This window comes from Vidua chalybeata, chromosome 1, assembly GCF_026979565.1.
Source record: "Vidua chalybeata isolate OUT-0048 chromosome 1, bVidCha1 merged haplotype, whole genome shotgun sequence".
Lineage (NCBI taxonomy): Eukaryota > Metazoa > Chordata > Aves > Passeriformes > Viduidae > Vidua > Vidua chalybeata.
Genome location: NC_071530.1, coordinates 151152743 through 151171346, shown reverse-complemented (window position 1 = coordinate 151171346; position 18604 = coordinate 151152743). Strand labels below are relative to the sequence as shown.

At 41.4% G+C, this 18604-nt stretch overlaps 1 long non-coding RNA gene across 1 annotated transcript; it reads left to right on the top strand.

Annotated features, from left to right (window-relative positions):
• The first annotated feature begins 6247 nt into the window (after nucleotides 1-6247).
• LOC128799911 (uncharacterized) lies at nucleotides 6248-9172 on the top strand. Its single transcript, XR_008434861.1, has 4 exons — nucleotides 6248-6410; nucleotides 7947-8030; nucleotides 8490-8606; nucleotides 8972-9172. It is a non-coding gene; the product is annotated as an uncharacterized LOC128799911 (long non-coding RNA).
• Nucleotides 9173-18604: the final 9432 nt, after the last annotated feature.

Here is an 18604-nt window from a genome sequence, read left to right as displayed (position 1 = left end):
TGGAATCACAGCACAAGGGCCTGGAATTTGCACATCTCATTCACCCCAGGTTGGAAAAGACATCTGAAACCCTCAGCATGATAAGGATCAGTTTGGAAATGGAATTTGGAAAAGGGTGGAGGGACAGTGAAGTTGGTGGAATGGAGAATGAGGAGGAGGAGGAGGAGAAGGAGAAGGAGAAGGAGAAGGAGAAGGAGAAGGAGAAGGAGAAGGAGAAGGAGAAGGAGAAGGAGAAGGAGAAGGAGAAGGAGAAGGAGAAGGAGAAGGAGAAGGAGAAGGAGAAGGAGAAGGAGAAGGAGAAGGAGAAGGAGGAGGAGGAAGAGGAAGAGGAAGAGGAGGAGAACAATGACAAAAAGGACAACAAGGACAACAAGAACAAGAACAAGAGCAACAAGGATTTGCAGAGAGAAAACAGGGAAATAGAAAAGAATGAAAAATAGCAAAGAAAACAGCTGAGGGCAAAAGGATTTGCAGAGCAAAACGGAGCAGACCAAAAGAAGGAAAAGGTTTGAGTGGAGGTGAGAGAAAGGTGGAGAACAATGTGTACAGGTGAAAGCAAACCAAAACCAAGCAGACCAACCTTGACCAAATGAGGGGAAAAAAAGGTCGGTGTCAGTCTAAAGGATTTTATTTCATCCCTAAATTATTGTTGTGCTTCAAGGAGGGCCTTTTACCCCCTCTCTTTATCCTCCCCACCTTTTTCTTCACAGTAACATTTAAAGGACCAGTATAGAAATCAGAAATCAAAATGTACTCAAACACATTTAAAGGATACAAATGAAATTTTTCAGCATTTCTGAACCCAAAGTTTTCATCTGCAATATATTAGAATTCATTGAAACACTCTAACACTTTTTTCATTGCTCCAGCTTTCACCCACCTGCATTTTCTTATGTTGTTTTTTGGGGGAAACCATTGATCCACGCAGGCATAATTACTCACTTAATTACAGCCATCCTGAGCATCCTGTCTTAAACCAAATATGTACAAATGTATTATAAATTTATTTATAATAGTAGAAAGTAGAAATTATGGTGTTTCCACCCTCCATCCAAAGGGTTGGACTGGTCCTGTTTTAAGAGGGAGAATTAGGATGTTTGCAAACTGCTCTGTCAGGATGGTGTTGAGGGATGCAGGGATTGATGGGTGTCACCTCAGCTGGTGTTAAATGCAGAGCAGGGTAAAATCCAGGCTTGGTAAAACCCTCTGAACAGTGGGATAAATGGGATATAACTGGATGAAATGCCTGTATTGACAGAGCCAAGTAAACAGGACCATGGAATGGGATGAAAAAAAAAAAAGAAAAAAACCAACAAAACCAGGTGTAGTTTAGGAGTTAAAACCAGCTGTAAACGTATTGTGAAAAACAGCTGGCATGAATCCACTCTGCTTTATGGGGAAGGGTTGGGAGCATGGAGTCAGGCTTTGTCATCCCAGTTGGAGTCAGAGAAGAGCTCCAGACCTTTAAATTTTCTTGTGCTGAATAACTTATGGAGCACAGCTGACAACAGGAATCCTTTAGGGGCAGGATGTGTTTTGTTGTGTTTTGTTTTGTTTTGTTTTGTTTTGTTTTGTTTTGACCTGAGGACTGTTTTTTCTAAGTCTCTACTGCAGTCCTAGCCCAGACTGGATATTTTGACCACATCCTGACACTGAAAAAACACAAGGGAAATACATCCCCTTCCGAGTATTCCATGCAGTGCTTTCCTTAGGCAGGGAAATTATGGATATACCCCCGGGATGTCCTGGTGTGCACAACTGCAAGTGAGGCTGGACTGCCCTGTGGGATCATCTGGTGCTGCTGATGTTGAAACAGAACCCCTGGAAATGCTTTTAATGTGAGAACAGCAAAATCCTGAGGGAAAAAATCTTGGTGGAGAGCCAGGATGTGCACTCCAAACTCTGAGTGCTGCTCTTGCAGGAGGAGATGAACGACAGAATGCCTTCTCTGAGGAATTGCCATCTGTTTTCCAGTGGGTTTTTGTTTGACCTTTACTTTCAGTCCTTTGCTTTCGATCCTCACTTGTCCAAGCAAGTGCTGGCTTTGCTGATCCCTGGGATTTCTGGGGAAGGTGACTTTCAGCAGGATCATATTTTTCAATCTCTTCAGGGAGCATTGGGTGCAGGCCAGCAGTGGGGGGCTGAATTCCTGGTGGGAGTGAATAAGTGACCTCAGTGATGCCAATTTATAGCCTTGGAAAAGCTGCATCAGGATGTGTGGCCCCATCTGGGCTGTGCAATTGGTTGTCCTCCATCCAAACCCACGTCCAGATTCCATGCACTTCCCAGGCACAATAAAATAAAAAAAATCATTTTATACTCTACTCAACCACTGTATTTTAATTTTTTTCAGTGTTTTTGTTTTTTTGTTTTTTGTTTTTTTTTTTTCAGGGCCTCAGATATAGTTCTGTGCAAGAACTTGTTTAGGAGACACCATCAGGCACTGAACTCACATGGAAGTGTGACTTGGAAGTTTAGAAGCACATTAAACGAGCAAATGGAGATGTCCTTATTCAGAGGGAATTCTGACCTGATTTATTTTGATTCTCTCTCAGTTTGAACTGAGAAGGCTTGAGTTGAACCCACTAAACTTTTGAGTGTGAGCTGGTGGTCACAAAAACAATAAAAATAGTCATAGGTCCAGACCTAAGATCTGAGCTGAGTCCTAACTGAAAGGCAGACTGTGCAGCCTAAGGAAGGTATTCCCAAGGTCTGGACTCCAGTGAGTTAATTAATCCTTTTTTTTCCCTCGTTTAAGCACCCAAAGTATAAAATCCATGTAGAGACACTGAAATCTGGGTCATTTATCCCGGTGTTTATTCAAATTTTACCTAGCAGTAATAATGATTAATAGATTGTTTGATACATATTTCACCAGTGGTTGCTGAATTAATTCAACTTCTTATAACAATGGAGAATAATTGAATACCCTTGTTACTCATGTGTTCACAACCCTCCCATTGTTGTAACTGGGTCACTCCAGTGCTCAGATGAAATCAGGTTTTAAAAATAAGCCATATTCAAATGGGTAAAAGGGAAATCGTGACATCAAACCTCAGCAGAAAGTGCTTGTTAACAATTTAATAAACAGCCTATGTGTAATGCTGTTACCCAGTACTTGGATAAGGATGTAAGAAATTAATTTTCAGATGAGAATTCTGTTCTTCCGGCACAGGATTCCCTGTCCAGCACAGAAATTGGGAATTAGGGGGTGAAAAACCTCATCCCGTTTCTGCAGTTTGTTCCCATGCACCCACAGCTGTTTTATTAGAGAGAACAGTTCTGCCAATTCCACTTTGTGTCTGTTTTGAGTATCTCTTGCCCTTACATTTTGTTGTCTGACTCCAGTGCCACGGACAGCAAAGAGTCCCATGTTCTCTCTGTTGGATCAAGAAGCAATCTGGCCTTTTTTCTGTTCTTGATTTTGTTGAAAGCCAGTCCTTATTTGGTTATCCCACCCTCTTCATGATTTTTTAATCCTCAGCCTCGTCCTCCACTTCCCCAGATTTCTTCTCTCCAGACTGAAGAGTCTCTGCAGCCTTTTCAGTCTCTCCTCTAAAGGCAGATACTCCATATTCCTGATTATTTTACTTTATCTGGACTTTCTCTTTTCTCAGCTGGGTCTGTTTTGAGAGACAGAGAACAGAACTGCACAGACAAGTTAATGTGAGAGGGCTTAAAAATTCAGTGTAACAGCAAAATGCCTCCCTCTGTCTGGTTTCCAAAAACCTCCTTGGTGATTCCCAGCTTTTTTGCCAGCATTTTTGGCTGTTGTGGCACACGAAGCCAGGGATTTCAGGGCCCTCCCAGTGACAACCCCAGGATGTCTTTCCTGAGTTTTCACAGACACTTTGGAGCACAGCAGAGTGCAGGCATGGTTTAGACTGCATTTCCATGGGCACAAAATATTTATTTGCAGTCATTTGGACCAGGTTGTTTGGGAATCCATCCAACCTGGGCTCAACAGCCACTTTCCTGTTAGTTTAATTCAAATCCTTGTGAGGTTTCTCTGGAGTTCCACTTGGAATTTCATCCCACTCCTCTGGATCCTGAGAAGCAACCATTCCATCCTACTTTTCCTTTTAAATTCTCTCTCAAAGGATTGGAACCTCTTCTTCAACCCTGTAGCATGCTATATTTTTAAATGTTCCTTTTTGAAGGCATTTGTGTGAGGGATTTTGGCTTTTTGAAAGTCCAAACTGGATTTCCAGCAGACTCTTTCTCTCCCTGAACTGCTGCTCATCTGCCTTCACAGAGCCACACTGGCTCTTTCCCAACAATCCATATTTGCCATAAACTCATTCTTGCCTATAAAATACTGATTTACCAGGGAACTAGGCAGGAATTTCCAAGAGATAAAGAGTGTAATGCTAATTATCCCATATTTTGTAGATGGGAATTAGAGCAGTTGTTTCGCCCTCTGGGAACTGTGGCCATTGGTTATGTGAGGTTTTATATCTCAGCCAAAACTTTATATGTGGGTTCCTTCAAGATTCCAGTCCAGGGGATGCTTTGGCATTGAACTGATTTGTTTAATTTGTGGGTAGCAGGAATTAACAGGTAATTATAGATGAGAAAGTGGGATTGATACCGATATTTTTGGTTCAAAGGCAAGAGGTTATTTAAGGGGAGGTTTGAGTTGGATATTAGGAAAAGGTTTTTCATCCAGAGGGTGGTGGGGCTCTGGAACAGGATCCCAGGGAATGGTCACAGTCCCAAAGCAGTGCTCCAGGAGAATTTGGACAATGCTCTCAGGCACAGGGTGGGATTGTTGGGATGTCCTGGGCAGGGCCAGGAGTTGGACTGATCCTTGTGAGTCCCTTCCAACTCAGAATATTCCATGATTCTGTGATTTTTCAGTACCTTCTGGGCTGTTCAGCAGCCAGCCAAATGCAGCAGGACCCTCTGTTCTTAAACTGGATTATCAGTGCAACAAATCTTTGGTAGACAATCATAAAACTGATTATAAATTCATTTAGATCAAACAGGGGTATTTCTATTTTTCATTTCAGCACCCAACAGTTCCAAATAAAAATAAATTCTTACAGGCATGACAGTCTTTACTGAATTAGGCTGAATTTAGAGGCATTTTCACCCAAAATTGCAAACCATTAATGTGGGAATATGTTTAAATGTCAGGGTATTTCCCCTTTATATTTTCTAAATTAAAAGTTTCACTTTGGAAATGCCAAATCCCTTTGTTTTGACATTTTTCTAAGTTAGACCTTTTCTCCCTTAATTTCAAAATAGCAGTTTTTAATTTGAAAAATTGACTTCAGTATTAAATAAATGGTTGATATTTTTAATAGATGGACTAATTTGAAGAAGCACTTCTGAGTCAAAAGAAAGTGTTTAGCTCTATCTCAGGTGCTGTTTTACCTTTTTTTTTACCCCCATTGGGAGGGAGGAGAGGTAATGGAGGGGATTTTTTTTTCATGCTGATTTTTCTTTCAGTTCTCAACAACATCAATTGCTCTGTCCTATCTGCAATATCCAGGAAGCAGAGTTTGAGAGAAATCCCCCTGGAAAACTCATCTAATGTAATAATCACAGAATCCCAGAAGAGTTTGGGTTGGAAGGGACCTAAAAATCATCCAGTTCCAACCCCCTGCCATGGGCAGGGTCACCTTCCACTATCCCACCTTGCACCAAGACCTGTCCAACCTGGCCTTGGACACTTCCAGGAATGGGGAATAAATAATAAAAAATAAAAAAATGAAGAATAAAAAATAAAAAGAATAATAAATAATAAACATCCCAGGTTGCTCCAAGCCTTGTCCAGCCTGGCCTTGGACACTTCCAGGGATGGGGCTGCCACAGCTGCTCTGGGAAACCTGTGCCAGGGTCTCACCTCCTGAGGTGACCTAACACTGCTTCATGTAATCCTTGCTCCTCTCCAAGAGGAGAATTATACCCCCAATTACCTAATTAGTGGCTCCAGGCTTCTATACAACAATTAGCAGGGATGGAGGAGCTGCCAAAATCTTCCCTTCTCACTTACACCCATTTTTGGACCTCTGTCAGAGCAGGTGAACTGCTGGGAGCTGACGTAGCTCCCATTGTGAAGCCAGATCACCCTCCTAATTTCCTCTTTCTGAATCATTCTTCTGACGATTGTTAATTACCAGGTTAATTACCTGTTGAGGTGCACAGGTAGCAACAGCAGCTCCTGTTACATCATCCCTCCAAACCGTTTCCTGCTGCTCTGCTCCCGTCAGCTCCTGGCAGAGTGGGGTACCTGCTTATTCTCTCTAATTGTGTTTTAACAATCACATGCCTCCCACTCCCACCTCACTTCCAAAGGCATCCTGCATCTGTGCCAGCTCCATTTCTGGGGGGATGGACCCCGATTCCAAACCCTGATTCCCAACTCTGATTCCAAACCCCGATTCCAAACCTTCTCCTTGCTGGTGAGTCAGAGATCAGGAAGGGCTGGGAGAAGAGAGGGTGATTTGCTTCTCTTTGCCTTCAGTGAAGGGATGAAACAACAAAGGAATTGCTGAAAGGTGTAATTACAGGAGTGTGCTGTCAGGGAAAGGTGGTTTTGTTTGGATGTTTTGCTGGAAAGCACAGGCTCTGGAAGTACAAACCTCTGGTAATCCCTGATGGAATAAACTTCCTGCAATGTCTTCAAAAGGGAAGCGATAGAAGAGTTGGAAAGGCAGGCAAATGAGCCCAGGGCTGGGTTTCTGTCACCTGATTTCAGATCTCATCTCCCCACACGGATTTCCTTTATTTTAATAATTAGAGAGAGTTGATTTGTTCAGCCTGGAGAAAAGGAGGCTTCAGGGAGAACTTAGAGCTCCTTCCTGTTGGAATCCAAAATGCAGGGAATTCTCAAAACTTTGGGCCTGTAAACCAAGGCTTGGAATTAAACACAGGATTTGATTTGAGACCTTGGAAAAAGCTTCCAAACTTAGGTGCCAGAAGTGAGAATCTGGATTTATACTTTAAAGAAGAGACATGTTAAGTGGAAGAAAGTTTAGAGTTTTAGAGTTTAAGGTATAGAAAAATTAAAAGTAGTTACAAAGGTAACAAGAAGTTTAGAAGGCAGCACTGTAGGTTTCTGTGTCATAACATGATCGGCTAAGAAAGCTTACACTGTAGCAGGAGTCCATAAGACTAAATATTTAAGGATTAGGTCAAAAACATAAATATCCTTGTTGGCCATGTTTTATTGGTTAATAAATCCTTAAAAAGTCTTGTAACTAGGGGTCTTGTGACCTTCTGAACCAAACAGTAAAAATGTGAGTCAAACTCACCCTTCCTACCTATGCAGAAGAAAAGAAAAATAAATCACATCAAAACCAATTCAGAGGTCCCATCTCTAACTCATTCAAAATTCTTTCAAAAATCCCCATACTTCCAGTGCCTAAAGGGTCTCCAAGAGAGCTGAAGAGGAGCTTGGACAAAGATCTGGAATGCCAGGACACAGGGGATGGCCTCCTAATGACAGAGGGAAGGGTGAGAGGGCATATTAGGGATAAATCCTTCCCTGTGACAGCAAACAGGACACCAGCAGAGGTTTCCCAGAGAAGCCGTGGCTGCCCCTGGATCCCTGGAAGTGTCCAAGGCCATGCTGGACAGGGCTTGGAGCAACCTGGGATAGTGGGAATTGTCCCTGCCCATGGCAGAGGGGTTGGAACTGGATGGTCTTTAAGGTTCCTTTCAATCCAAACCATTATATGGAAATGAAGAACCTCCAGAGATGTTGTTTGTCTCACCTTGTGCAGCTGTAGAGTGGAGATCACATCCCAAACTCCAACAATCCCATTGCCTTGCTCTCCAGAGGTGGAGCAAGGAACCTCCAGTCATATTTCCCAGCTGGAATCAAATTCATCAGAAACACCCACCCTAAAGAAATACAAAATCTCCAAATTATGGAATAGCCAGAGATGGGAGGGATTCATGAGGATCATCACATTCTTATTTCTTTCCCTGAACAGCACCAGACAAACCCACTGTTGATTTCCCGAAAAAAATATCCCTGGAGCTCAGGATCAATGTGGATCCTCTAACAGCAAATCAGGGTGAGGGAATGACCCACCTCACACCTCTTTCTGTTCTCCTTTCAAGACACAGGTTTCACTGAAAACTAGGAGTTTTTTAATAAATCTTCCACCTGACAAATGATATTGAAATTATCTGCTGGCTGTATAATTTATTAAGGCAGAACACAGGAAAAGGAAAAAAAAACAAATGGAATACGAAGCAGTAAAACCATGTCAGGTGATAATGAATAGTTTAAGTTTAGTTTCATTTGGATTTCATAGAGAAAGAGCAAACAGAGAAAGGTTTTCTTTTAAGTGCCTGGTAGTTTAGCTTTTTCAGAGGGACTTAGTTCAAAGTTAGGCCATTAATTTTGTCTTAATTTTTAAATTAGCCCTTGTTATTTCTCTTGAAAAATGAATGGAACCGAAAGAAGTAGCATTGGGAAAACGTCATGAAAATTGCTTTCATTCCACTTCTTTTTTCTCGTGTTTCCACAGTAAAAAGATGGGAAGTGTGAAGTTAAAAAGTGAGAAATCCAACTTCTCAAAGAGAAGTGAAAATGTTCATCTCTTTAAAAGTCAAAACAAGCTGCAAAACTCTTCATTAAGTTGCAGGTTGGAATGTTTTTCATAACAACATCGAAAATGCCACTGAAGTGGGTGTGATTTATCTGAGTGTTTACATTTTAATGGAATTTGGGGTTTTTTTTATGGTGTAAAAAATTCATTCTGTGGTTTTCCATTAGCAAGTGTAATACTAAAGACTAAACTCTCCTGAAATCCAGGAGTGGGAGTGGAACAGTCTGCTCTGAAGAAGATTTTACACATTGAAGGGGGAATTATGAGGCATTCCTCAATTTACACCATCTGCAGAATGTGGTTGCTTCTCGTACTTTGCTGACAAAATAAGACTTGTTATAAATCTGGAAGAAGATAAAATGGCATAAAAAAATTACCTTTTCTATTTTTTTTTCCTACAGGAAATTGGAAGGGAGAAAAACAGCCAAAACCAGACATGTGTTAGACAAAAAAAAATAGATATTTCACTCAGAAGATGCTGAGGAAAAACAAGTCTGTCAGCAGGGTTATGTCACCTCAAAGCTGTGTGATACCAAATACTTGAACCTGGATTTAAGCAAAGGTTCTCAAAGAGGCCAAAGTAAAGAAGAGTCTAAAAATTCTATTTTTACTTATTTTTAATTTTACTTATTATTTTCATTTTGTTGCTGAGATAGAAACAAAGATGGAGTAAGGAAAGAAATAAAACTCATGTTACACACCCAAGCCCCACCTGACAGTAGCCGAAAGGATTGCAGCTACTGGAAATCAGGAGGAATTTGTCCATCAGGAGGAGTTTCTGCATGGAAAGGGTGGTCAGGCACTGGAATGGGATGCTCAGGGAGGTGGTGGAGTCCCCATCCCTGGAGGTTTCCAAGGAATGACTGAACGTGGCATTCAGCGCTCTGGGCTGATGACAAGGTGGGGATCAGGCACAGCTTGGACTCGATGGTCTTGGAGGTCTTCTCCAACCTCAACGACTCCGTGATCCCGTGAATTTCAGCATCATCCAGAGAGAGAGGCATTTAGCAGGGAAGTTAATTAAGCTGAGGAGACATTTTAGCATTAAATGCATCATTAATAATTCGGTTTTGTGTTCTACATTTTTTGTAACACGTCCCCGTGATGCGAATCATTGAGTGCCTGAGGAACAGCTGTGAGACTCTGAAATCACTCCAAGGGTCTGGAGTGACAGGAAAGGGGGGAATGGCTTCCCATTGAGTGAAGGTTTAGATTGGATATTGGGAAGAAATTCCTCCCTGGGAGGGTGCTGAAGCCCTGGGTGCCCAGAGCAGCTGTGGCTGCCCCAACCCTGGAAGTGTCCAAGGCCAGGCTGGATGGAGCTTGGAGCAACCTGGGATAGTGGAAGGCGTCCCTGCCCATGGCAGGGGGTTTGGAACTGGATGTTATTTAAGGTTTCTTCCAACCATTTTAGGATTCTACGTCTCGTTCAAGCTGATTTGAGCCACCTGACACACAAGGAATACCTCACAAAAGTTTGGGGGTGGTCACAAACACAATCCAGAGGTGCTGCCTTTGCTCTCCTGATTGTTGAAGTCTCCATCTTCAGTTCTCTGCTCCAGTTCTAAAGGTCAAAAAGCAAAGCAGCATAATTTTGATTTTTCTTTTTTTCCCCTCTGGGGAAACTCCATCTTCCAGACCTGCTCCAGCATTGCCACTGCAATGTTGATGCTGAAAAATACATAACTGGCATTTTTAATTTTATGAGAGCTTATCTGACTGAGCCTTTTGGGTGGAATATTTGCTAGAGACACGGACTATCCATGCTGCAAATTATCAACTGTAAGAAATAGGATAAACTGGGATTAACAGGGATAAACTGTGCAGCTGAACTAAGGGATCTGCTGGGGTAGAGAATCACAGGATCATGGAGTTGTTTAGGTTGGGAAAGACCTCCAAGATCTTTTCTTCTCAGCATGAAGTTCCTGGATTCTTCAGCTCAGACCTCCACAGAAATGGAAATGAGGGGAAGGGAAAAGGTTTTTTTACTTCTCTCTGCTGTTTCAGAAGCTGCTAAAGGTACCTATTTCTTCCAAATATCAAACCACATTTTGGTGTTTTATGGGAACATGTTGGCTGGAGCTGTAATTCATTCACATAAATCCATTTGCAATGGAAAATGAGATCCAGAAGTGAAAAAAAAAAAAAAAAAAATTCTCCTGCTTAATATTGGTTGTTAGGAAATTTCAGGAGAGTTGCTGCTTCCTCCATTGACTGACAGTGCACAACTTTGGAAAAATTCACAAAAAAGTTCTGCATCCTTGCTGCCTATCATTAAAATAGGGATAAAAACCTTCCTTTTTCCATATGCTTTTTCTGACTTCTTTTCCTCATTTGTAAATCATTGGACATACTGACTATCTTTGATTAAATATATATAAATAAATGGACAATGTTCATGATTTTTAATTTTCCTTGCAGCGTCCCAGCTTTTTTTTTAAATTTTATTTTGGCCAATAAGCACCACTGCAGTGATTTCTAGTTCAGTTTTGAAGAGACACAAAGGATTGTGATGGCCACTGATCTCTAATAAGGGTGGTGCTCACTCAGAAACAACTTTTACAGTGGAGGAAATCAATATAATTTGGAAATTTTGCCTCCATGATATATGCAGGTGACAACTGAGCAAATGGAAATTCCTACCTTTGCTCACATGTGCAAAAAACCTCAATTTTCTGAGGAAATCAGGTTGGAAAAGCATCTCTTGAAGTGTCATTTAGCCTTCAGTCACTGACCTTGCGATTTCAGGAGACAGGGATTTCACTGGAGAATCATTGAGATTCCTTAATGCTGCCTAAAGTTTATTATTGGGCAGTTTTTTTTGTCATTGACCAGGTTGTAGAAAGAGGTCTTGTATATATTGGTATTGATGGTGGGGATTAGAGATAAACTAAAGTTAAAAGAAAAACAGAATGAATCCAAAGAAACCTGGGCTGGATGTGAAATATCCCATCAGCTCTGTAAATGAGAACCATTAAAACAATAAAAAATACCAATTTTTACATTCTGAGGGGTTCTAGGCAATCAAGAAATCCATCAGAGGATCTGCTTCCTCATCTCCTGCTGTCTTTTTCCACATAAAAACTCATATTTCTCTTGGCTGGGGTTACATCCTGCCCAGCCTCCCTATGCCAGGAATTAAACTTCCGAGTATTTTCTCTTCTCTCTGCTAATGAATTGCAGTTTGGATAACTGGTCTTGTTTGTTGGATGGTAGGGGTGGTTTGTTTTAAGGTTTTGTTGGATATATCCTTTTAAATAATTATTTTCCAGGTTTTTGGATGTGATTCTGTGTTTGGTTCATTTATTTTTTGGCTGTTATTCAGGTTGTGGCATTTCCTTCTCACGTGGATTTAGTGTCTGCCATCAATAAACTCTCTCATGAGATTGTTTTCCAGTTATATTGTTTAGGTAACAAAGGATTGGGGGTAGAAAGTAGGAAACTAGAGAAAAAAAAATCAGCATTGACATGAAGAAACATAACTACAGAGCTACAGCTGAGAAAAAGAAATTCAAGTACAACTGCAACCTCAGCTGGGAGAAAGCAGAAATGTCACCCTATGACTAAGGAAACCCTTGGATGTCCAGACAATTTGAACATTTATATCGGATATTGGGAAGAAATTCTTCCCTGTGAGGGTGGGGAGGCCCCAGCACAGGTTGCCCAGAGAAGCTGTGGCTCCTCCATCCATGGAATTGTCCAAGGGCAGGTTGGGCAGGGTTTGGAGCAACCTGGGATAGGGGGAGTTTTCCCTGCCCATGGCAGGGGGTACAACTTAATGATCTTCCAGTTCCCTTCCAACCCAAACCATTCTGGCATTTTATGAAATAAATCCTACAAGTGTGGAAAACCCCATTGCATGAGAATGAAAAGAGGAGATGGTCGATAAGGAGTTGTCCAAGTTGTGGAAAAAATCCCACTTTTACTGTGGGATGGCCACTGGCCTTGTGAGTTTAGGGGAACAAACCACTATTATTATTTACTATGATGATTTTCCCTTGTGCCTCACAGAAATCAGAGCATCAACGGGCCACGAAAATCTCAGCGTGATCTTCCACTGAGGAATGACTGAGCAGCAAAAAAAGGGAGCAGGGAATAGATGGGGAATTAATTCTGGATGGGAAGTTTTGCTGTTCCCCCACATCTCGAGTGAGGAGAAACTCAGTTCCCAATGATCCCAGCCCAGCATTTTAAGGCAAACTTACTTGCTTTCAAAAGGATTTGTGCATTTCTTGCCCTATCACTGTCATACCACCCAGCCTGATGCGATCCATGTAAATCTGCAGGCAGAGGGACCCTTTCACAAGGCTGCCATTGCTGGAGGGTTGTTTTTCCCTTCAGTGCTGTTTTTCCTCATCCCAATCCAGTGCCAGAGCTTTGCCAGGCATCTTCAGAACACCTCAGAACAGTTGCTTGCCACTGGAATGAAAGTTCATGTTGTGGCATTTTACCTCAGAGCACCCTGGGAGGCAGCTGGTTGCCCACAGTAACAAAATGACAAAAAAACACCTTCTAGTAACACAAAAATGAGTCAAAAATGTTGAGCCTGTTCTCCAGGAGATGAGATTGTTCCCTGTTTGTAGAAAGGGCTGATGTTGTCCTCAGGAAAGTTTTGTCACACTGTCCTCAGGATAAGTGGTAGAAAATTATCTGAGCTGGGTTTAATATTTGTATTTGTGAGTTTCATCAGCTCACAAAGTGGGACCTAGTTCAGGATGAAGCTGAACTTGAACTGGTGATGAAGAAAATTCCTCTTTTTTCCTCATTCTAAAGTAGATTTAACGTAAAAGTGAATTTAATGTGAACTCATTAAATATTCTAAACCTCCACTTCCACACAGATATTGCACTTTAATTCCTCTTGGCTTTTGTCATTGGAATTCAGCAACAACTTGGGAATGAGTCTGAACTCTCAGAAGGCTTCAGTGAGGAAAATCCCTTCCTGTCAACCCTTCCTTGTGGGTGTGTGGGAACACTGACCTTCGGGGGATGCTGAAAAGGGCAACAAGGAAGGGTCCCCAGCACAGGAAGGACCTGGAGCTGCTGGAGCGAGTCCAGAGGAGCCACCAAGAAGATCAGAGGTTGGAGCAGCCCTGCCATGAGGAAAGGCTGAGGGAATTGGGATCATTCTTCCTGGAAGACAAAAAGGTTTTGGGGTGATCTAATTGTGGCCTTCCAGTGCTTGAAGGGAGCCCACAAGAAAGAGAGAGAGAAATGTTTTACAAAGGCCTGGAGTGACTTGAAACCGAGAGAGAGTAGGGTTAGGTTGGATATTAGACAGAAAGTCTTTACTGTGAGGGTGGTGAGGCCCTGGAACATGTTGCCCAGAGAAGCTGTGGCTGCCCCATCCCTGGAAATGTTCCAGGCCAGGTTGGATGGGGTTTGGAGCAACCTGGGATAGTGGGAGATGTCCCTGCCCACAGCAGAGGGGTGGAACTGGATGAGCTTTAAATTCCCATCCAACCAAAACTATCCAGTAATTCTATGGAAATAAAGAGGACACAATTAATTAGAAGGAGCACAGAACATATAATCATGGAAAGGCTTGGCTGAAAGGGACCTTAAAGATGATCTAATTCCAACACCCCCACCATGGGCAGGGATCCCCCCACTAGACCAGGTTGCTCAGACTGGAGATTCATGCCCTGGCCTTCAGCAGAACACTGTCTTTATGAGGCAGTTCATTATTTAAGAACTATTTCCAGTCTTTTAACCTTCAGATCAGAAATCTGGATCCATTCACCACAGAAAAAAAGAGGATGTGGATGGAGGGATGAAATAAATTCATTCATTCCTGAGGGTTTTTTTTTTGCCAATGTTTTGTTTTACTGCCTGAACAGATGAGATGTAAATGGATGTCCAGGAAAACTTTCTTTGCTGCTACTTGAAACAAATATGGGATGCCGATAATCAGAACCATCATTTGATGGTGTTGGATATCTCTCAGGTGTTTTCCCCTGAGGAAAAAGAGGAGATTGAGACATAGGATGGATTTAATGCCAGATTCTCCACAGAGATCTGTAACAGACCACTGTGGAGACAGAGTCTCCTTGCTGATGGTGCTTTGTCACCCCTCAGCACAAATTCCAGCTGCTTTAGAGGATGATATTTTCCTTTCTCTGACTCACCTCACCTTCTCTCATCCCTGATGTGTTTACAATGAGCTTTAAATCCTCCTGGAGCTCACCAAAGGACACTTTCCTCACACAGATTCTTCAGGAGAAGGAACTTTCAGATGGTTATGCTGACATTTGTGCTAAGAAGCAACCTCTCCCTATCTTTCCCATGGTGCTTCTGTTCATATTTAAGCATTCCCAGTGTGGATTTCTTCATAAAAGGGCACTTGGAGGGAACAAAGGAGGGATCAAGGCCTTTTGCTAGGAGTGGGACCCATTGTGCTTTTCCTGGGGCTGTAGAGGTTGAGTATAAGATTATTCCTGGAAATTCTTCTGTACTGAGGGAAAAAATGGTTGTGTAAAAGTTAAAAGAAGACTTGTTGGCTGTTTGGACCTAAATCCAGAAGATTTTTTTTACCTCAGCAGGGTGCCACACCATTTACTTGTGCTGGTTTTTGGCTGTCTCCTGAATGCACTTTCACCACCCTTTGTCTGACAGAGAAAATGTTCCTGATCCTGCCTGGGCATGGGAACTGTGCAGGGATAAAAACCAGCCAATTCAGCCACTTTTAGGGAATCCAAAGATGTTTTGCAACTCAAAAGTGTGCATTAATATGCAGACTTTTTGTGCATATTAAAATGTGCAAGCAAGGCCTCTTGAAAACAACATCAGCAGAGCCATCACCTTTTGCCCCCCAGTGCAAGAAACTCCCAGATCTAATCAGTGTTCATATCCTTGGGAAGCAAAGAGAAGAGAGAGAAAAGGATGGATTAATGTGAAAAAGATTTGTCCAACGTCTCAGACAGCAACTGGAGCTTTAAACCAGCCAAACTCAATTTCTTGTCAGAAGAAGTTTGTGTAGTCAGAATCAATATTTATTAATTCAGTGTTCACCATACAATCCCAATCCATTGATCAGGCACATTTTTACAACTCCAATGAGTTGGAGTGGTCTGCTGGCACTGGGCCTGGGCAGGGCTTGACTTGAGCCAACCTCCCTATTTGCTTTGGAATATTATGTTGTCTTTACTCAACCACATGAGTAAAATTCTGCTTTTTTTTTTTTTTTTTTGTTGGAAACAGCAGATGAGTTAACTGTGTAAGTCAAGCTCGAAATAAACCAGCAAGTTTCGGGTTTTGGTTTGTTGATTTTTTTTTTTTTTTTTTTTTTTTTTTTTTTTTTTTGTGAAAAAACCCCACTTTTTTTCTTTCTTCACCTTTGTCAGTGAAAGAACCATGAACATGGTAATTGTCACTAGAAATTCTGTGTGGAATGGCAAGAAATCCATCTGATCAGCCTTATGGATCAACCAATTCACCTAATCTTGTATTTCTCTTGGAGAACCCTGTATGGGAGGCCCAAAATACATTGGCAACTCTCTGCCAAAATTGCTCCAAAGGAGTTTATACAGAAGGCACTTAAGTATTTTAAAAGTCCTGAGTGTCACAGTCAAATTTTGTCCCATGGGGGACAAGAGGGAACACGATACTTCAGAATTAAATACACAAATCCTTAAGATGATTCCAAAAGCCTAAACAAACAGTCAATGTTTTTGTCTTCCTACAGCATCCTAGCCAAGTGTTTCCATAGGATACTGCCACTGTGTGACAAAAGAAAAGGAAAAAAGGAATGGGCTGGGCGCAATAAAATGGGTGATTGATACTGGAAAATCTTACAGGCTTAATAATACTTCCCCTCAGCTCCTGAAAAACACAGGAAAACACAAGATAATCAGCTGAAGTTAGCTGGTCTTCCTTCCCCTGGTTGGGAACTGGTACTCAGCACATCCCTCTGCTTTGGTGGTCTCAGTATTTCTGATATTCCTAAGCTTTCCTGGTATCTGTTCCATAATAAATCCTACAGGTTTACTAATTCCTCATTATTTGTGCATTGTGAGCTGTCACGTTGTGGAACTGCTGCTGAAAAAATCCAGGTTTCAGCCCAAAAGGAACTCCAGGAACTCCTGTCCTGCCCCACGTCTCAGGTCTATCCCTGCTCTCCTGGATTGTTCATGAATTACTGTAGATCAACTATTTCTTTCTATCCATCAACTATTTAATTTCTATAAATCAACCCTTGTCAATGGACATAAGGGTAAGAGCACTGCTTTCCTGAGTAATTCAGGAGGTCACTCAGATGTTAATGGTGATGTTCATTAGCATAAGACTAATGAGTAGGACTAAGTTAATTGTTTTGCAGCACTTTTGCAATAAAGAAAGGAGAAGAAATCTAAGACTGAATTCCCAACCTAGTGTAATTTCCTAACCCTCTTCCCAAAAGAGTTCTCTGAAAATCCGAACTGCTGAGGGTGGAGTAACTGCTTGCAAATAAATATTGGGAATTATTTGAACTATCCCAGACTCAGCAGCCGTCCCTCAAGGCTGCTCTGCCTGGGAAGGATGTGAGCACTGTAGGAGCTGAAGGATGGCTTAGAATCTGGACAGATTTTTCAGGATCTGGTGTTTTCCTCAGGCTATCTTAAATGATAATTCAGTAAAAATTTCATTTCATTCTGTATAAAAAGCAGAACAAGAGGTGGAAATCCAGAGAAAGCAAACATGGGTAAAAGTACAGTATTAACCCTTCATCACTGTAGATAATTCCATGACCACGGTGATGCTAAGAAATAAACTCCAGTGATGCTTTAAAAATATCTGGGTTAAGATGACACAATTTTGGGCAATTCATTTATGCTGAAGGCAACTCTCACAAAAAAAGAGTGGAATTCTGAACTGGAGAGAGCTGCACAAAGATTCATCTCCACTCCCAAAGAGGAGTTTTTCAGACTTTTCCATACAAGCAAAAAGAAATATTGAAAACTTGTTCAAATTTTGTGAAGTGGCACAGGATGATCCCGAGTGATGTCATGGATGTATGGCTAAAAGGTGATGCCAACAATCTGCCTGCTCACGTTTTATTTCCATCAAATATCTGGGGATAAATTTCCATTGTTTTTATCTTTGCTGTTACGGCCACGTATCAAGTGTGGTCAAAATAACTGGGATAAGGGGGCTGTTTCTCTTCTGGATATCTTCAAAAGGCCTTATTTTATCAGAATATTTAATCATTTTAATTCATATGCTTGAAATTACTGTGTTTATGAGCAGAATTCCATAAAGCATTATGCACCTTGAGCGTGGGATGTAGGGAAAATCAGGGAGGATATTGCTGTTATGTACAATGGGACCCAGGAGAGAGAAAAGAAATGGCCTGAAATTAAAATTATGCTCACTTGAATCATTTTCTAACAAACTACTTATGCTATTAAGTCCTTATCCAATCAATACATCACTGACTTCACTTTAAATTATGACTTTTTTTTCTTATATGTTGTTAAGTCTAATTAAAAGGAATTAGTCATGAGAGTGACAAATTTGAAGCTCACTACAGAATTACTTCATGTGGCATTTATTAGATATCAAACATGGGAAAAGTTTGAATCAAACTGGCAAATTCAGCAGAAGTTGTGTCTTGGCATCAAAATTCTTTCGTAAAATTAAATCATTTGTTATTAAGGGGAGTCTTTTTTTTTCCCTCAAATAACTTCTTTTTCTGTACTTTCTTTTTGTTAGGACTGGAGAACACAGGAATTGTATAATAGTGAGTAATAAAATCCGTCATTCTCGTGAGTAATGCTTTGTAATTAGATGAAATAAAAGTAAAGTAAGTTGAATTGTGTGGAGAGCAGGGCTGGGGGTGGAGTGCTGCACTCAAAGGTTTTTGTATTATTAATGATGCTGAACTTTCAATGCTGGAAGGTTCTGTTGGAATTAACATCAAAAACTGCAGTGGTTTGTCTGTACTTTGGGCTCCCAATGCTGCCACAGTGACAGGAATTTGTCACACAGTGGGAATCGGGAGGATATTTCATTTCTGCAAGACACAGGTGTGAAAATTTTGGGAAGAAAACCTCTTTG